The 18,830-nt window shown below is 38.1% G+C and overlaps 1 pseudogene; it reads right to left on the bottom strand.

The window, feature by feature from the left end:
• Positions 1–414: 414 nt before the first annotated feature.
• LOC121039087 (60S ribosomal protein L23a-like) lies at positions 415–1,116 on the bottom strand (annotated as a pseudogene).
• Between the last annotated feature and the right edge of the window lie 17,714 nt (positions 1,117–18,830).

Genomic DNA, 18,830 nt, shown 5'->3' with positions numbered 1-18,830 from the left:
TCAGGTAGAAAGGCCAACAGAACTAAGATGATGGTGTCCTCCTTAGTTTCTGAAGAGGGTGGATTAGAATGGAGGGGCAGAAAAAAACTGGTAATAGGTCATCTGAGGAGGAGGTGAGAGTTCCTAGTAGTTGCTGGGATACTGGTGCAGGGGTAGCTCTCTGGAATTCTTCCCAGTGTTTCTTAATGAGGGATGGATTATCCTCACAGACACTTGGAAACATATAAGGGCTTGCAGTTGTCAGTGATTTAGGAGTGCTGTGAAATTTAATACCCAGGGTCAGAAATGATAAATATCTTACAGTGCCTGAGTCAGGTTTACACAGAGCAGAATGGTCTTTCCTCAAATGCTAATTCTACTCCTGTTGGGATGAGGAATGGGAAAAAGCACAAAGAAAGCTAGAAAGGATTCTGGGAGTAAACTGGATGTATCTTTTTTTTTTTTTTTTCTTTTTGGTGAGAAAATTTGGATTTAGCCAGTGGGACTCAGTTTAGATGATCCCAGTTTTGTTGGCAACATCCAAAGCGTCATAGTTGGGAGCCAGTTGAACATATGCCTTCTTTTCTCCTTCAGAGTGAGGCCTGATCAGAGTGTTGACCTTGGCCATGTCAATGTCATAGAGCTTCTTCACATCCTGTTTGATCTGGTGCTTGTTGGCCTTGACATCCACAATCAACACAAGTGTGTTGTTGTCTTCTATTTACTTCATGGCTGACTCAGCAGTCAGGGGGAACTTGATGATGGCGTAGTGGTCAACCTTGTTTCTCCTCGGGGATCTCTTTCCAGGATACTTGGGCTGCCTTCAGAGACACAGTGTCTTGGGCTGTTGCAATGTAGGTGATTTGTGGATCTTCTTTTTTTTATGACTGTGGATGCCTTTCAGCACCACTTTCTTGGCCTTCGGAGCCTTTGCTTTGGCTTCGGCTTCGGCTTCGGCTTTGGCTTCGGCTTTGGGAGGGGCAGGGGCTTCCTTTTTCACCTTCCAAGCCATCTTTGTGAAAGGGCCCGGATGTATCTTTGATATGTTTTATTCATATGGTCACAGTGTGCTTCTGTGTGTATGTGGTGTGTGTGTGTGTGTGTGTGTGTGTGTGTGTGAGAGAGAGAGAGAGAGAGAGAGAGAGAGAGATGGAGGGAGAGATCTTGGAGAGTTTTGTGTTACATTGGGAAAATTATTGAATTCCCTCAGGCATGTTGACATTGACATGACCTGCTAGTGATTTAAAAATTGGTTATGATGAATTGTTCTTTTAATGCACTGCCAGAATTTATTTGATGTCATTAAAAAATGTTTTTATCCTTATTTATTTAAAAATTTTTTTTCTTTTTTTTTCAACGTTTTTTATTTATTTTTGGGACAGAGAGAGACAGAGCATGAACGGGGGAGGGGCAGAGAGAGAGGGAGACACAGAATCGGAAACAGGCTCCAGGCTCTGAGCCATCAGCCCAGAGCCTGACGTGGGGCTCGAACTCACGGACTGCGAGATCGTGACCTGGCTGAACCGACTGCGCCACCCAGGCGCCCCTAAAAAATTTTTTTTTTAATGTTTGTTTATTTTTGAGAGAGAGAGACAGAGTGTGAGCAGGTGAGGGGCAGAGAGAGGGAGACACAGAATCTGAAGTAGGCTCCAGGCTCCAAGCTGTCTGCATAGAGCCCGATGCAGGGCTCAAACCCACAAACTGTGAGATCATGACCTGAGCGAAGTCGGACACTTAACCAACTGAGCCACCCAGGCGCCCCTGAAATTTCTTTTTCTGAATTATATTTATTATATTATGTTAATAAGAACATGATAATGCATAAAATAATGTGTTTGGTTGAGAATAGATAAATTAGGAATTATTTGCACCTTAAAAGTTAGGTGTAATTTGGTTGCTATATTGTCTAGGTCTAGTGTTTTTCTAGAAACAGGACCTTTGCTATCCAATGTGGTCTGTGATTATTAATGTCTTTGAACTTTTTATCTACTATTTGGTCAAATATAGTATTTTTTTATTTTGGTGAAAAATCAGCATTTCTCTAAATTTTCACATTTATCACTGTCTTAGCTTGGGATTCCTAGAACACAGAGGCTGAAGCAAGGCTTTAGTGCTAATGTTTTATGGGGAGATGCAGTCCCAGGACAGTGAAAGAGAGGGAAAAGGGAGCCAGGGAAGGATGGGAAGCAAAGGCAAGTTGGTGCATTTCGAAACTTTCCAGTGCTTCCTCAAGGGTGAAGGGCATCTCCAGACAGGTTGTATGGAAAACATGTTGTAATAGTCTGTTGGAGAGAGGAAGAGAGGTGGATTTATGTGCGAGTGAGCTCCCATCTCCTTTCTCTCATTGGTCAGTGTTTGCCCTGTTGGGAGTTTACTCCCTGGCCTTCCAGACTGCAACACCCGGCCTCTTTGCTGTGGAAGCTGGGTCCCATTTCTGTGGAATGACAGTGTTTCAAAGCCCTCATTGGAGTCCAGCGTGGTAGGAGGAGTCAGAGCTTATATGGAACTCATTGAGTGGTGCCGAGGGGACCTGCGCTGCTGTGGTTTCTGTCATGATGGGAAGGTGCCAAAGCAGTGGCAGCTGTGTGGTTGAGGAGTCCAGGAGATGGGTACATTCTTGAGAATCTGAAGTAACCCTTGAAATGTGTCTGAAACAATTTCCATAGATTTGCATATATATTTTTTATGATTTTTAAATCACTTAAAAAATCTGGAGTTTTATCACAATCAAAAATAAATAAAAAGGGGCGCCTGGGTGGCTCAGTCAGTTAAGCGTCTTGATTTCAGCTCAGGTCATGATCTTGCAGTTTGTGGGTTCGAGCCCCGTGTTGGGCTCTGTCCTGGTGGTGTAGAGCCTGCTTGGGATTCTCTTTCTCCCTCTCTTAAAATAAATGAACAACCTTAATAAATACATAGATAAATAAAAATATCTGTGGTTATCACCTTTTTTATCTTAAGGTTGTATATTCTTGGTCTTTTCTTTTTTTTCCCATTAAACGGGATTGCTGGGGGTTTGTGTATTTAAAAAAATATTTGCAGAAAAAAGTACTTACAGAGAAACAGTTTTACATATTTCTTATTTCTTATTGCATTCTGATAAAATTTCAATTTTAATTTCTAAAATTATTTCCTTGAGTTTGGTATTTTTTGTTATATTTTTAATTTCTTACATTTACTACTTTTTAAAATATTAACATATATTAAGGCATTTATTGGTATAATTTTGCCTTTGAGTATAGCTTTACCTGTGGCGCATGAATTTCGACATCAAGTAGTCTCCTTTTTATTATTTTTGAGACAGTATACAACTGTAATTCTGAAATCAACAGGGTCCTTCTGGAGTGACAATTTCTGACCCAAGGAGTGGCACTACAGTTTTTTAAGGAAGATTTGGGTGTATTTGTAGGTCTTTCCTGAGACTCTTGACTCAAACTTTCCCCTGAGAATCATTCTAAAAATAATTTATAATAATGATGATTTAAAAAAAAAAAGTGCTTGACATAGCCCTAATACAGTTCTGGGTCAATAGACATGGCAAATCAACTTGGCATTGCTCTTCTTTGGGGAAATAGTCCCTTGTGTTGTCTCTCACATTCACAACAATTGATTCCTTCACAGTGATCTTGGTGTTCTAATCTCATAGCTATTTTCACCTTGTAGATGTTTTGACTTTGTATACATGAAAATGCACATTTTAGTCAGACTTCTACAGACATTGGTAACCTTTCATTAATAAAATAGCTTTTGGAGTAAAGTCTATTAAGCAAATTAAATTCTTGTCCACTCCACCATTACTGCTTATTGTGATTAGCGAGCCACTCCTGTCTCTTGTGATTGACTCTTTTGGTCTCTTCCACTCTGGGATCCTATAATCTTTATTGAAATAATGGGACCTATTCCAAAGGTGGCTTTCCCACATATCTTGATTCACAGGGTTCAACCCTCATAGTGCTTTTCAAAGACTTCAACATTTAAATATTTATCAGTGCTGTGTAAAGACCTGGGGCCTTCTTGGGAGACATAATTTGGGATAGATAAATGTATATAATAATTTTTAGTTTATTATTTCTGTCTCTCTGGCTCTTTGTATTTTTTTCTGCTACATTATATAATCTGGTATCTCAGCCTCATTTAGCATAGGCCACCATCAAGTCCAGATTTGAGTTAAGCAACTAAGAAAACAATTGGAAACAACTGGGATTACCTAGAACTAGTACATTGGATCCAGCATTTTTGGCATTTGTGTCCATATTCATAACCTGAGTAGATCTAAAGTTATGTTCTTCTCCCTCTAACATCCTCAGAATTCATTTTCACCTTATTCTCCAGATTTCTGGTAATAGAAATTAACCAATTAGTGTCATTTTTCTTATTGTAGATTCATGGTTTGACTTTGTAATTTGCCTCAAAGGGCATGCTGGAATATATCTCTACTTTAAGGTATAGAAGCAACAAAGAAGAGGACATGGGGAGAATTAGCGCCCCTTGAGAAATAACTACATTAGGTGAGGTATTTACAGTCAGGGCTTCTGTAGTAAGTCAGGAACAGACTTAGTGGAAGAGAGAACTACTTCATCTGGCAAGGGAGGATTAGTGTTTTTGAAGGTTTGGGGGTACCACTGGACTCCATGCTAGTTCTTAGGGCCTTACGCTTTCTCAGTTGATACCCTAACTTAAGAGAAGGGCTGTGAAATCAACCTGCCTTGCAATTGTGCAACTTAAGGTCACACTCTGTGTTTGATTTTAGTGATCTCAGCCAGTCAACTGCAAGATACAGGAGACTCTTTTTTAGGATAGTCATAGAAACTCTTTATTTGATAATTATGCCTGAAGTTAAGAGTTTCAAATATCAAGCTTGGCATTTTCTTTCTTGAAGCTTTTTTTGTGAGGAAGCAGGGATGATGCAGTATTGCCAACGATAGGTTCTGCATTCCAGGTTACTACAGGTGATCTTCTGCCCGTGTAAAAATGAACTACCAGTCCTTTAAAATCATGAGATCTTCACTGCCTTCGAACCCAACCCAGGAAGAAAATCAAAGATTCCTGTTTTGTTTGTTTGTTTTGAGGCTATGCTGACTGCAAACTCTTTGACCAGTTACTCTGGCTTATTCTTCTTAGTTTGAATCCTCTCTTGCTAGTTAGAACAGAAAGGGCTTTATTAAAGGGCATTAGGTAGCTCACAGAATCTCTGGGATGGCCAGATAATCGGGCCTTTACATTGGAAATACAAATAAATTTCAAGTTGTACCAATTATATCTAATGGGAATTCTGTCTATCCCGACTATCACGGCCCTAGTATTGTTTCCTTTTACCCTGAAGATAATTTCCACTAAGATTGTTTTGCAGAAATATGTATTCAATAGTTTCCTTAATCCTTTTGGCTCATGTTACTAGTATAAAAGTCAGGCAAAGATATTAAAAGTGAAAGGTAAATCCTACCCTCGCTTTTAATTGGCAAGGAAACACTGCATTAAACGTTTTATAAACACTATGCTGTTACAAGGCCAGCGACTGATGCATTGGTTCTTTCTTCTGCTTAAAAAGACCGGCAGTTGACTCTGATTTACCTTTGGGTGAACTTTTGTTTTTGATAGTAAGCAGATTTTTTTTTGCTCTGAGGTTACAGAATTAGTGCTTTTACTTTTGTTTTTTAAGGAAAATAATTACCCTAGTGCCTTTTGATTTTCCAGCTCTGTTAGCTGTTAGTAGAAAGGTAGAAACCCAGTTTCTGTTTTATTAAAGCAGAATCCTTCAGACAATGAACATTGACAAACGACTGTTTTCTGTACTCTTTCAAAATGCCTATGGGTCTAGTGTGTAGCATTTTCGAATTAAAAAAAAAAAAATACCCAGGTAATTAATGATTTTAGCTGAAGTGACCAGAGTCCCAGCATTCAAAATCTTTCAGGCAAGGGAACGCTTGTTTCATTTTTTGAAAAATCCTTCAATATCAGAGAAAACAAAAGTGAAAGGAAGGCCCAACTATATTAGCTGTTTATTCTGGCTAATGTTGATCAGAATTTCTCAGTTCTCTCCTTCTCTCCTTATTTGTTGTTCTCTTAGAAGCAGACCATCATTTTAGAAAATGTATACAGTTCCGGAAATTTAAGCTCATGCAAAATCGTTACTTAATCTGCCTTGAGTTGAAATCCTGTGATGTTCCATCTCTCTCCAGGAAATCTTCCAAGAGACTGATCTCAAGTAACTGTTTATGCACCCTTTAGTGACTTAAAAAATTCCTAATGGTGAATGATCATTAATGGATTAGTCTGAAATTTGAGATATGCGGGAGTGAAGTGAGGAAGGAAGTTGTAAATAGCACGTGACTCTTAGGTCTGGACTCCGTTGCAAAGTGCTGGTGAGAATCCTGTGGATGTGCAGAAGCAAAGACTTTCCCCATCTCAGGTCAGGTTCCCGAGGACAGACTCTGAGACTCTGAGCTTTCTCTGCAGGAGATTTGTTGGATGGTTTTCTCATAAATGCCTGTTAGGGAAGTGAAGGAAGCAGGATACAGTAGAGAGAGGAGTTCAACTATGATAGCTTTTTAAAAAAATTTTTATATTTCTTTTTTTTTAATATATTTTTAAATGTGATACAGAGGTTTATTTTCTTTCTTTCCTTTCTTCCCTTCTTTCCTTCTCTTCCTTTCCATCCTTCCCTTCCTTACTTCTTTCTTTCAAATTTTAATTCCAGTGTAGTTAACATACAGTGTTGTATTAGTTTCAGATGTGCTTCAGCAGTTCCATACATTACTCAGTGCTCATCAAGATGAGTGCATTGCTTAATCCCCTTCACCTATTTCACCCATTCCTCCCCCCACCCCCTCCCCTCTGGTAACCATCACTTTGTTCTCTATAGTTAAGAGTCTGTTTTTGGTTTGTCTCTTTTTTCCCCCCTTTCTTTTGTTTCTTAAATTTCACATGTAAGTGTAATCATATGGTATGTCTTTCTCTGACTGGCTTATTTAGCTTAGCATTTGCAAATGGCAAACTTTCATTCTTTTTATGGCTGAATAATATTCCACTGATGTGTGTGTGTGTGTGTGTGTGTGTGTGTGTGTGTGTGTATACCACCTCTTTTACCATTCATCTGTTGATGGACACTTGGGCTGCATCCATAGTTTGGTTACTGTAAATAATGCTGCAATAAACATGGGGTGCACATATCCCTTCAAATTAGTGTTTTCATATTCTTTTGGTAAATACGAAGTAGCGTGATTTTTGGATTGTAGGATAGCTCTAATTTTAATTTTTTTAAGTTTATTTATTTTGAGAGAGAGAGAGAAAACGCGAGTGTGTGTGTGCAAGTGGGGGAGGGGCAGAGAACAAAGGGGAAAGAGAATCCCAATCAGGCTCCATGCTATCAGCGCAGACTCTGATGTGGGGTTCGTTGTCACAACTGTGAAATTATGACCTGATCAAGAGTTGGATGCTTAACCAACTGAGCCACCCACGCACCCCCTAATTTTAATTTTTTGTGGAACTTCTTACTGTTTCCCACAGTGGCTGCACCAGTTTGCGTTCCTGCCAACAGTGCACGAGGCTTCCTTTTTCTCCACAGCCTCTCCAACACTTGTTGTTTCTTGAGTTTTTTTTTTTAGCAATTCTGACAGGTATGAGGTGGTATCCCATTGTGGTTTTCACTTGCATTTCCTTGATGATGAATGATATTGAGCATCTTTTCATGTGTCTTTTTTGGTCATCTACATGTCTTCTTTGGGGAAATGTCTGTTCATGTCTTCTACCCATTTTTTAATTGGACTGTTTGTTGTTTTGGTGTTGTGTGAAGTTCTTTATATATTTTGTATGAGAGAGTTTGAATGGTGGCTTTGGTAATTCAGTGGGTAACCAGGGATTTAGAGTGGCCATTTGGTTATGTTTCGAATTGAGGCAAAGGCTCAAGCCTTTATACCCCATCATTGAATGCAGGCTACCCCTAGGAGAGGGGGAAACTTTGGGTAAGGCAGATTCCTTCTCCTGAGGGCAATTCCTAGAAAGTGACACAGGCAAGTGTCCTGGCAACTGGGAGAATGACTGTGTTGGTGCTGCAGTGGGTGAGTCTGGGCAGGGCAACCCCAATATACACTATACACCACTTTTTTTTCATGACTGTATTTGCCATTGCATTCTATTCAAAACAGTAGTAGTCTTGGGATTTTATTTTCTGAAACTGAAAATATTTCAGCTTTTGTTCAATCATCTTAATTTTTCTAGAAGATATGACAAGTGGGAAAGCAACATGTATCATAAAAAATGCAAAGGGTCTGAGATTTTTGCCCTACTTGTTAGCTTGCCACAGATTCATAGAACAACAAGTTAGCTTGCCACAGATTCATAGAATCTGGAAGAAGACATGAGATTCCTGGGTCAGAGACAAAGAACTTTATTAATCATGGCACAACAAACAATATGAACTTTATACTCACACAATTCTTGTGCTCCTAAGTCCCACAGAGGTGATGTGGAGCAGCCTATATGGGTATTGTATATGGAATGGGTTTGTGTTCCAGCTGAGGAACTCTTAGCTTCAGAAATTCAGAATTTAGGAGGCCTTGATATTTCTTAGTGGGCTGCAAGCTAATCTGCTCAAACGTTACCCTGCATAGATAAACACGGGTAATTCTATAATGACTTCTCATTAGTGCGTGGTTTTTGTTACTTAAAATTTGGGCTCAGATTCTTAGGATGAGATGTCAGAAGCTTGTGTCAGTTGTTGGATTACTTTATTACTTACAGTGAAGTTAGATGTGAGGAAGGGGAGGTTTGGGAGAGAAGATGGAAGTGTTATTCAAATTGTAAGACATTCTGCAGTTGTAATGGCATAACTGATGGGGGTGGTTGTTCGGGCTTTCATCTTCTCTTTAGCTATCTTCTGGCCAGGGCAGAGGGTTGGTAACAATAATAGTCACTCCTGGTCACCACCACTATTGTGATTTCTAGATGATACCTTCATCTCAGAAACACCAGTTTGGACACAGGTCTGGCCCTGTCTCTTTTGTTGGATCATCTGAGTTGACCGTGGCTATACAGCAGCACTTAAGACTGGTGAGTCTATACTTGGCAGCTGCAATGTGCACAGAGGCTGAGAGCATCAGACTTTGTAGAATGCTTCAAAGCTGTGATTCCACATTACCAAACCTAGGTCAAGGACACCCGCCCAGGCTTATTTGTATTTACCTTGGAGGGCCAGGTGGCCATCCCCTTCTGTTTAGAGATGAATTGTTCTGTTTGACCAGATGCACTATGAAGCCTTGGCAATGATACAGACATTTCTAGTTAATAGAAAATTTGAAGTTATTTGTTGGCATTGTCACTTGAGTCCAACAGTTTAGATTTGAGCCTTGAAAAAATTTAATCTTTAATCTTATCATATCTTATTATATAATTCCCTTTATAGGAATTGCTGTTAGAAACTGTACATAAAAAGTGAGAGATTCCTTGGGTTAATTTCCTAGGTTAGTCTATTGTGGCTTCACTTTGTAAGTTCTTGGGGATGTGTTTCAATGAGATATAGTCTGTAATGGCCATAGGGGATTATGAGAGGAGATTCTGAAAGTGTATGTATGTAAACAAGGAAAAGTCTAGTGTGCACATGAAAATGACTGTGTATTAGTTCTGTTTTAAAGATAGAGGAACTGTTGTTTAGCAAAGAGGGATAACTTGGCCAAGGTCATAGAACCCTAAAGCGACAGAGTTGAGATTTGAACGTAGCTCCAAGTCCTTGTTTTAAACCACTATAGTATAACCTCTGCCCTTGTGCTTTGAGATTGCTTCCCATTCCATGGAGCAGCAAGAATTGTAATGGTAGTGATTGAACTACCGTTGAATGACCCTTTCACAAAACTTGGCAGAGCTCTGTAGAAGCTCAGGGCTGCATCCATAATGCCACACCCCTGAGTCCATTAGTTAGTAGTAGAAATTGTTTTTCTTGAATTGGTTTGAAAAGCTTATGGCTCACAACTTAAGTTAATAAATTTTTATACCAATCACATAAGTATGTGTAAGGCACTGTGTTAGGCTTTTTGGAAACAGAAAATAATGTATAATTTAGGCAAATGGTATCAGCAAATGAAAAAATAAACAGTTGCGTACCTAAAGATTCACCCATTCTTCGAAGATTTTCAGGCTAATGCAGCCCCTTAAGGGCTGTTCTTACAATTAGCAAAATAATATAATTATCCACAGGGTATAGATGCGAGAGGTGTTCTGAACACACAGGTACCCCAATCCCACAAACTCCCAAAGCTTTGTGATCTTTTCTGAAATGTAATGTTTAGAGATTAATTCTTTTGAGGTACATGTAGTAGCTTTTTAGACTTTCTGAGTGATCTGTTAAAGTTCCAGACTTTGACTACATGGAGGCGAACACCAAGGGAAGGACACCTTAAAAACTTTGCTGATACCCAAGGGAAGAGAATTGGCCCCTCGCTGGGAGCAGCACCCTTTGGATTGAAACTGACTAGGCAGTAGGGACAGGTAAGGTTCTCTGGGATGGAAGATACCTCACCTTCTAGCTTGGAGCCCTTGGCTTTGCCCTTCCTAAACGCATTTTATGCAAGCTCCAAATTTTCTAAAATTTTACTATAGAATATATTGTTTGCTTTCCACATCTGTTTCCATATTGCCATATAATTGCTCCCTTGCTCTGTTGAAAAACATGTCTTTGTTGCAGACATGCACATGTGCACCCATCCCAAACTCCACAGCTAATGCAAGATGATCTCTTGGACTTCATTGTCTATTATGGCACTGGTTAGAGGTCAGGGTCAGAATCAGTGAAGTTTATGTCTTTTCTTGAATTATAACTTAGTAACATAGTGAGGGGATTAAAGAACTCTGCAAATGAAGTGGCAGAGTTAAGTGTATCTGCCTCAAAATACAGCACTTTGTTCCATACCCAAGAGCCTCTCTGTTTTGCTTTGTTAAAAGGAAACATGAGCATCAGGGCCCAGAATATAAGCTTTTCCTGTTCCATAATTCATCTTAGTTTGTCCCTAAGTGTGTAATAAAAATGGAACCTTAGTTTCCTTCAGGATATTCTGATTTCTGAATTCTTCTGGAACTCTCTAAGGAGAGCATTCCAACTGCCTACAGATTTGTTTATCTCAGGATCTCTAATCCCTTCTGAGACAGTAGGATTGGGCAGCATGGTGTCAGAAAGGCTAAACATTCTTGTCCACTGTAGTGTTTTGAGGGAATGCTGTTCTTCATGGATTGAAACCACTGCACAGGAGCCCCTTGGGACCAATAGTATTGGGTCGTAGGGCTTAAATTTGCCATTGCTAATATGTTGGACTTTTCAGGTCCGTAAGACTGTGGCGTGATTTTCCATTTTATTTGATATCTGTTCACTTTTGTAATCACTTGATGTTGCTTTTGCTTAAAGAGAGAAATAATTTACCGCCACACTAATTATGTTGCAGCGGGAACTGTGTAGGAATGCCAGCCTGGTACAGTTTTTATTTATATTTTGCTTCTGTTCTTCCCATGAGTGTGTTATCAGGCTCATTCACCGTAATGATTTAGAGCACCCAAGATTCAAGTGTTGCTTTGCTTCCCTGCCTTCACCCCGCTCCTTCTGTCCTTCCCCTCCATTGTCCTTTTTTCTACCCTTGTTGAGTCTTTAGGCTGAGATTGGAGTCATACTGGTTAATGTCTTTCTGCAGATGGATCTCTGACTACATTTCACAGTGAAATTTCACAGTGAAATCTAATCTGAGGGTTTCACAGTCTGTTTAATCTACAGCTGCTCTTGGCTGTTACTATCAAAATGAGCATTAAAAAAAATTGGTCAAGTATATGACATGAATTCAAGATTGCCATCCAGCCGAGGGTTCACTCAGCCTTAAAAAAATACCTTACTTGCTAAAAGAGTTTCCATTTGAATACCAGAAAGCACCAGCGATCTTTGGGTCCTATGTTAATTTTGTATTAAAAGATCAGTCTCCACACTGTCTCATTTTATTGAGGCCCAGATGAATTCCATCTCCATGACGGGGCTTGCATTCCAGGAAAATTTGCATGCCTTTTCTCTTTTTCCTGCTTTTTCATGGATATATTTCAAAATCATTGTGGTCTAAATGTTTAAATCTGGAAGAACCAAAGTGATAAAGAGCTGGAATTGCTTTATATTCTACCATCTGTTTTACCATTTGTCTCGGGTAACGAGAGCATTGAATTGAACTTCCCTACCTATTTCTCTTTAAGGCTCTGATTTAGTGTATACCAGAAAGTGATGAACCATATGTAGGTCTTTCTGGCCAGTAAGAGTTAGTTGACAAATATTTTAGGATGACCTTCTATTGAGCAGTAAGTTATATAGGAGGGCAGTTCAATGATCTTTATTTCCGATCTTTGTACAGGTTATATAGAAAAACATTTATAAATACACCACGTGATAAAAGGAAGGTACTTCCTGCATAGACTTATGGCTGCATTTGGAATGGATTCCCTTCTGTTTGCTTATTTGGGTACTATCAAGCTGGTTAATGTTTTAAAAATATTTTAGAAGGGACACAGAGGAAAACTTATAAAAATCTCATTTCTAAGCCCCTTACTTCACTAGGGACATACAGCAGGCTATGGATTTTGACTCTAGGCATATAAACACCAAAAGAAGACAGCTGCTAGTTGCTGTAAAATAGTTAAATTCTCCATCTGGTTTGCAATATGGGTGAAGATTTGCTGCAAATCTGGATTGAATGCCATGCCCCAGTTAGTTTACAAATATAGTACATCCTTTAGTTATAGAACATGAAGTGTGGTCCTAAGTGCCAAAGAATTAAACTCTGTTACAGGTATTCAGCAAAAAGGGAGTAAAGATAAAAGCAATACTACTTTATGTAAAATTTGCTCTACTTAATATCTAAAAGTGACTTTTTACATCCTCAGGAATCTGACAAAGAATAGAAAAATCTTAGGCCTAGTTTAAACTTGGGCAGATAGTGAAATGAGAAGAAGCACAAAGGTGTTTGTGCTTGATGTTTAGAATTGAAACTGGCCCAATACATAAGGCAACACTTTGAATCCGGTATTCCTTCCTTTGAGAAAATTATTTTTCTTTAACAAAACAACTCATATTTTTATTTAAAATATTTTTTTAGATTTCTGCTTTTTATTGAGATATAATTGATATATAGCATTATATATGAGGCGTACAACATAATAATCTGACAATTGTATGTGTTGTGAAATGATCACCACAATAAGTCTAGTTAATATCATCCATCATTGCACAATTACCAATTTCTTTTTCTTCTGATGAGAACTTTTAAGATTTCCTTCCTTAGCAACTTTAAAAAAAAGGGTTTATTTATTTTGAGAGAGAGTGCACACGCATGAACACATGGAGAGAGGGAGAGAGTGAATCCCTAGCTGACAGCACAGAGCCCCACACAGGGCTTGATCTCACAAACCGTGAGATTATGACCTGAGCCTAAATCAAGAGTCAGATGCTTAACCTAGTGAGCCACCCAGGTGCCCCTCTTAGCAACTTTCATTATACAATATAATATAATTAGCTATAGTCGCTGTGCTGTATATTACATCTCCGGGACTTAATTTTATAACTGGAAGGTTTTATCTTGACCCCCTTCATCTATTTTTCCCATCTTCAACCTCTCTCTGCCTCTGGCCACCACCAATCTTTGAGTTCACTTTTTTTTTGTTTTTAAAGATTCCACATATAAGTGAGAGCATACAATATTTGTCTTTCTTTGACTTCTTTCACTTAGCATAATGCTCTTAAAGTCCATACATGCTTTTGCAAATGGCAAGATTTCCTTCTTTTTTTTATGGCTGAATAATATTTTATTGTATAAATACACCATGTTTTTTAAAATCCATTCGTCTGTCACTGGACACTTAGGTTGTTTCCGTATCTTGGCTACTGTAAATAGTGCTGCTGTGAACATGGAGGTGCAGATATCTTTTTAGAGTTAGAGTTTCTGTTTCCTTATGATAAGTGCCCAGAAGTGGAACTTCGGGATTGTGTGGTAGTTCTGTTTTTAATGTTTTGAGGAACGTCCACACTGTTTTCCACAGTGGCTGCACCAATTTACATTCTCACCAACAGTGTGCAAGAGTTCCACATCCTCACCAAAATTTGTTATTTATCTTTTTGATAATAGCCATTCTAGGAGGTGTGCATTGCTATCTCATTATGGTTTTGATTTGCATTTCCCTGATGATGAGTGACATTGAACACCTTTTCATGTACCTGTTGGCCATCTGTATATCTTCGGGAAAATGTCTGTGTAGGCCCTCTGCCCATTTGTTAATTGGTTTGTTATTTTGGTGTTGAGTTATATGAGTTCTTTATATATTTGGTATATTAACTCCTTATCAGATACATGATTTGCAAATAATTTCTGCCATTTGGTAGGTTGCCGTTTCATTTTTTTGATGGTTTCCTTTGTTGTACAGAAGCTTTTTAGTTGGATGTCATCTCACTTATTTATTTTTGCTTCTGTAGCCTTTGCATTTAGTGTCAGTTCCAAAAAAAAATCATTGCTGAGATTGACGTCAAGGAGCTTACTATGTTTTCTTCTAGGAGTTATATGGAATTCCAGTCTTATGTTTAAGTCTTTAATCTGTTTGAGTTAATTTTTGTGTAGGGTATAAGGTGGTGGTCCAGTTGCATTCTTTTGCATGTGGTTGTCCAGTTTTTTGAGCACCATTTATTGGTTAGACTATCTTTTCCTCATTGTATATTCTTGGCTCTTTTGACATAAATTAATTGACCATATATATGTGAGTTTATTCCTGGGCTATTTTGTTCTTTTAATCAATGTGTCTGTTTTTATACCAGTACCATAGAAGTTTGAATTCTATAGCTTTGTAATATAGTTTGAAATCAGGAAGTGTGATGCCTCTAGCTTTGTTCTTCTTTCTCAAGATTGCTTTGACTATTGGGGCCTTTTGTGTTTCTATACAAATTTTAGGATTGTTTGTTCTATTTCTGTGCAAAATTCCATTAGAATTTTGATAGGGATTGCGTTGAATCTGTAGATTTCTTTGAATAGTGTGTCCATACTAATTGAACTAATTGGTGCAATACTAATTAACTAATATTAATAGTACAATACTAATTCCATAAATATGGAATATCTACTTATTTGTGTCTTCAGTTTTTTTCATCAAAGTTTTAGAGCTTTCAGCATACAGGTTTTTCACCTTCTTGGTTAAATTTATCTCTAGGTATTTTATTCTTTTTTTCTTTTTTTTTTAAATGTTTACCCATTTATTTTTGAGAGAGAGAGAGGCAGAGAGTGTACACAAGTTGGGGAGGGGTACAGAGAGAGAGAGAGGGAGACACAGAATCTGAAGAGGGCTCTAGGCCCCGAGCTGTCAGTGCAGAGCCTGATGCAGGGCTCAAACCCACATACCATGAGATTGTGACCTGAGGTTAAGTTGGGCACTTAACTGACTGAGCCACCCAGGCACTCCAGATATTTTACTTTTTTCCTGTGATTGTAAATAGGATTGTTTTCTTTCTTCTTTAAAAAAATTTTTTTTAACATTTATTTATTTTTAAAGACAGAGCAAACAGAGCATGAGTGGGGGGAGGGGCAGAGAGGTGGGGGCGGGGTGGGGGTGGGGGGACACAGAATCCAAAGCAGCACAGAGCCTGACACGGGGCTAGAACTCCTGGACTGCAAGATCATGACCTGAGCCGCAGTCAGACGCTCAACCGACTGACCCACCCAGGTACCCCAGGATTGTTTTCTTAATTTCTCTTTTTGATAGTTCATTATTAGTGTATAGAAAGCAAAAGATTTTCACATACTGATTTTATATCTTGCAACTTTACTGAATTTATTAGTTCTAACAGCTTTTTGGTGGAGTCTTTAGGGTTTTCTGCAAATAATGAGTTTTATACCTTTTCTGATTTCGATGTCTTTTGTTTTCTTGAGTAATCACTCTTGCTACAATTTCTAATACTTTTTGAATAAAAGTGATGAGAATAGACATTCTTGTCTTGTTCCTGATCTTAGAGGGAAAAGTTTCAGCTTGTAGCCATTGAGTATGTTGTTAGCTGTATGGTCTTTATTATCATGAGATGCATTCTCTCTGTACCTACTTTGTTGAGAGTTTTTATCATAAATGGATATTGAATTTTCTCAAATGCTTCTTCTGTGTATTTTGAGATGATCATATGATTTTTATATTTCATTTTGTTAGTGTGTTCTATCATATTGATTGATTTGCAGATACTATCTTTGCATCCCTGGAATAAATCCCACTTGATGATGGTGTATGATTCTTTTAATGTATTGTTGAATTTGGTTTGCTAATATGTTGTTGAGGATTTTTGCATCTATGTTCATCATGGATGTTGTCCTGTAATTATCTTGTGTTTTTGCCTGATTTTGCTTTTAGGGTAATTCTGGCTTCATAAAATGAGTTTGGAAGTGTTCCCTCTTCCTCTGTTTTTTGTAAGAGTTTGAGAAGAATTGGTATTAATTCTTTTAAGTGTTTGATAGAATTTACCAGTGAAGCCATCTGGTCCTGGACTTTTGTTTTTGGGGAGGTTTTTGATTACTGATTGAATCTCTTTACTAACAGTTGTTCTGTTCGGATTTTCTATTTCTTTATGATTCAGTCTCAGTAGGTTTATATTTCTTAGAATTTATCCAGTTCTTCTGGGTTGTTCATGCTTAGAATATCCTGTGCCTGTAAGTAAGGAAGTGCTAAAACAACGATGGAAACATGTCAGAAAGAAATGGAGTCCAGCTTGAATGACTCCTATTAGTCAAACTGGGGACAATCTTAGCATTAAAATAAATACTGATAATAACAGGTATAATTCATTAAATAAGATAAAATTCTGTGAGTGATATTGATATAAATAAATGGGTAAGAAGGAAAAAGTTTTCCTTATAATAGTTTTCCAACTAATAAATGAAGGCAGATGGTAACCATCATTGTAATAATTAGGTAAGGCAAAAATCATCAATGCATGCTAAAACTAATGATGGAAGTTTGATGAGGCATTGGTTATTTACATAGTCTTAAATATGTTTTTATTTTTATTTTTTAAAAAACATTTTTTGAGAGAGAGAAAAAGAGCAAGCATGGAGGAGGGGCAGAGAGAGAGGGAGAGAGAGAATCCCAAGCAGGCTCCATGCTGTCTGTGCAGAGCTCGACACAGGGCTCGAACTCATGAACGGTGAGACCATGACCTGAGCTGAAATCACGAGTTAGATACTTAACCGACTGAGCCACCCAGGTGCCCCTCAAAGTATGTTTTTAAAAATTTCTAATTACAAAGGGCAAAGTGATAATCTTATGGTGGAGAAACATGGGATCAAAGTTAACCTTACCAATATTGGACAAATAGTATCCTGTGTCTCCTGATGTGATGCCCTGAGGAGAACCAACATCAATTCTGTTGTATTTCTTTAAAAATTCATACCCCAAATCCAATTATGAAGAAACATCATGATTACCCAGCATCAGACAAACTCTAATTGAGACACATTCTACGTACTATTTGGCTTATATTCTTCAAAAATATGAAGGTCAGGAAGGACAAAGAGGGATTATAGAACTGTTCCAGATTAAAGAATACTAAAGAGTCATAACAGCTAATAGCAATTTGTGATCATGGCCTCTGGACCAGGTGCATGTTCTCTGTCTCTCAAATATGTACAGTGTACTAATGTTGAGTCAGTGTTACAATCCTGATTTTGATAATTGTACTGAAGTTACGAAAGACAAAATTTTTGTTACCAGGAAATAATACTGTGAAATATTTAGGAGTAAAGGGGCATGATGTCTCAGCTTATTCTCAAATGATACATGAAATGCACACATACACACATATATAGAGGGAGATGAAGAAGCAAATGATAGTAATTGTGGAATGTGATTGAAAGTCATGGAGAATTTCTTGCAACTTTTTGTAAGTTTGAAATTATATCAGAATTATATAAAAACCCAGTGTAGCACAGGTCAGAGTAAACAGGCAGTGGGCATATTTGTGGCCAGAGCCTTGTGGAATGTGTGGTCCCAGGGTAATGGGCAGAATGGACCGTCATGGAGGGCACTTCCTCAACAACCTGGGTCAGTGAATGAACAGTACAGTCAGTCAAGGAGGAAGTGAAATCTTCACTTGTTTCAGAAAGTTGAGGTAGGAGGATGTGATTATCACATCACCTCATGGTCCCACATTCAGGAGAGGTGGTCACTACACAGGATATGGTAAGATGAGCTAGGTCAATATGATTAGAACACTTAGAAAGCTAGGGAAGGGCTTTATTCGCTGTATAATTTAGGATTTCTGGTATGTTTTACTTGTCATTTGGTTTTCTCATGATAAAGAGAATGTCTGTTGACCAAAGTAAAATAAATTTATTTCAATAAATAAATAAATTAGTTTAAATGATTTTAATTTTATTGACCGTCCCTTCTCCCCTAATCTCTGGCAACCATTGATCTTTTTATTATGTTCACAATTTTGCCTTTTTCAGAATGTCATCATACAGTATGTGGCTTTTCAGATTGGCTTCTTTCCCTTAGTGACAGAGGCACTTAAGGTTCCTCCATGTCTTTTCATTGCTTGTTAACTTGGTTTTTTGTTTGTTTTTTTTTGTTTTTGTTTTGTTTTTGCTCAAAAACATACAGTCGTCTGGATGTACCACGTTTGTTTATCATCCACCTGCTGAAGAACATCTTGGTTGCTTCCAAGTTTTGGCAGTTCTGAATTAAGCTGCTATAAACATCAGGGTACAAGTTTGGGTAGGCATAAGTTTTCAGCTCATCTGAGCAAATATCAAGGAACATGATAGGAACATGATTGCTAGGTCATATGGTGAGTGTATATTTACTTTTGTAGGAAACTGCCAAAC

This window comes from Herpailurus yagouaroundi, unplaced genomic scaffold (genome assembly GCF_014898765.1).
Source record: "Herpailurus yagouaroundi ecotype Mexico unplaced genomic scaffold, PumYag 166, whole genome shotgun sequence".
In the NCBI taxonomy this organism is placed as follows: domain Eukaryota; kingdom Metazoa; phylum Chordata; class Mammalia; order Carnivora; family Felidae; genus Herpailurus; species Herpailurus yagouaroundi.
Note: the sequence above shows the minus strand (reverse complement) of the source record. Positions and strands in the feature narration are given on the sequence as shown.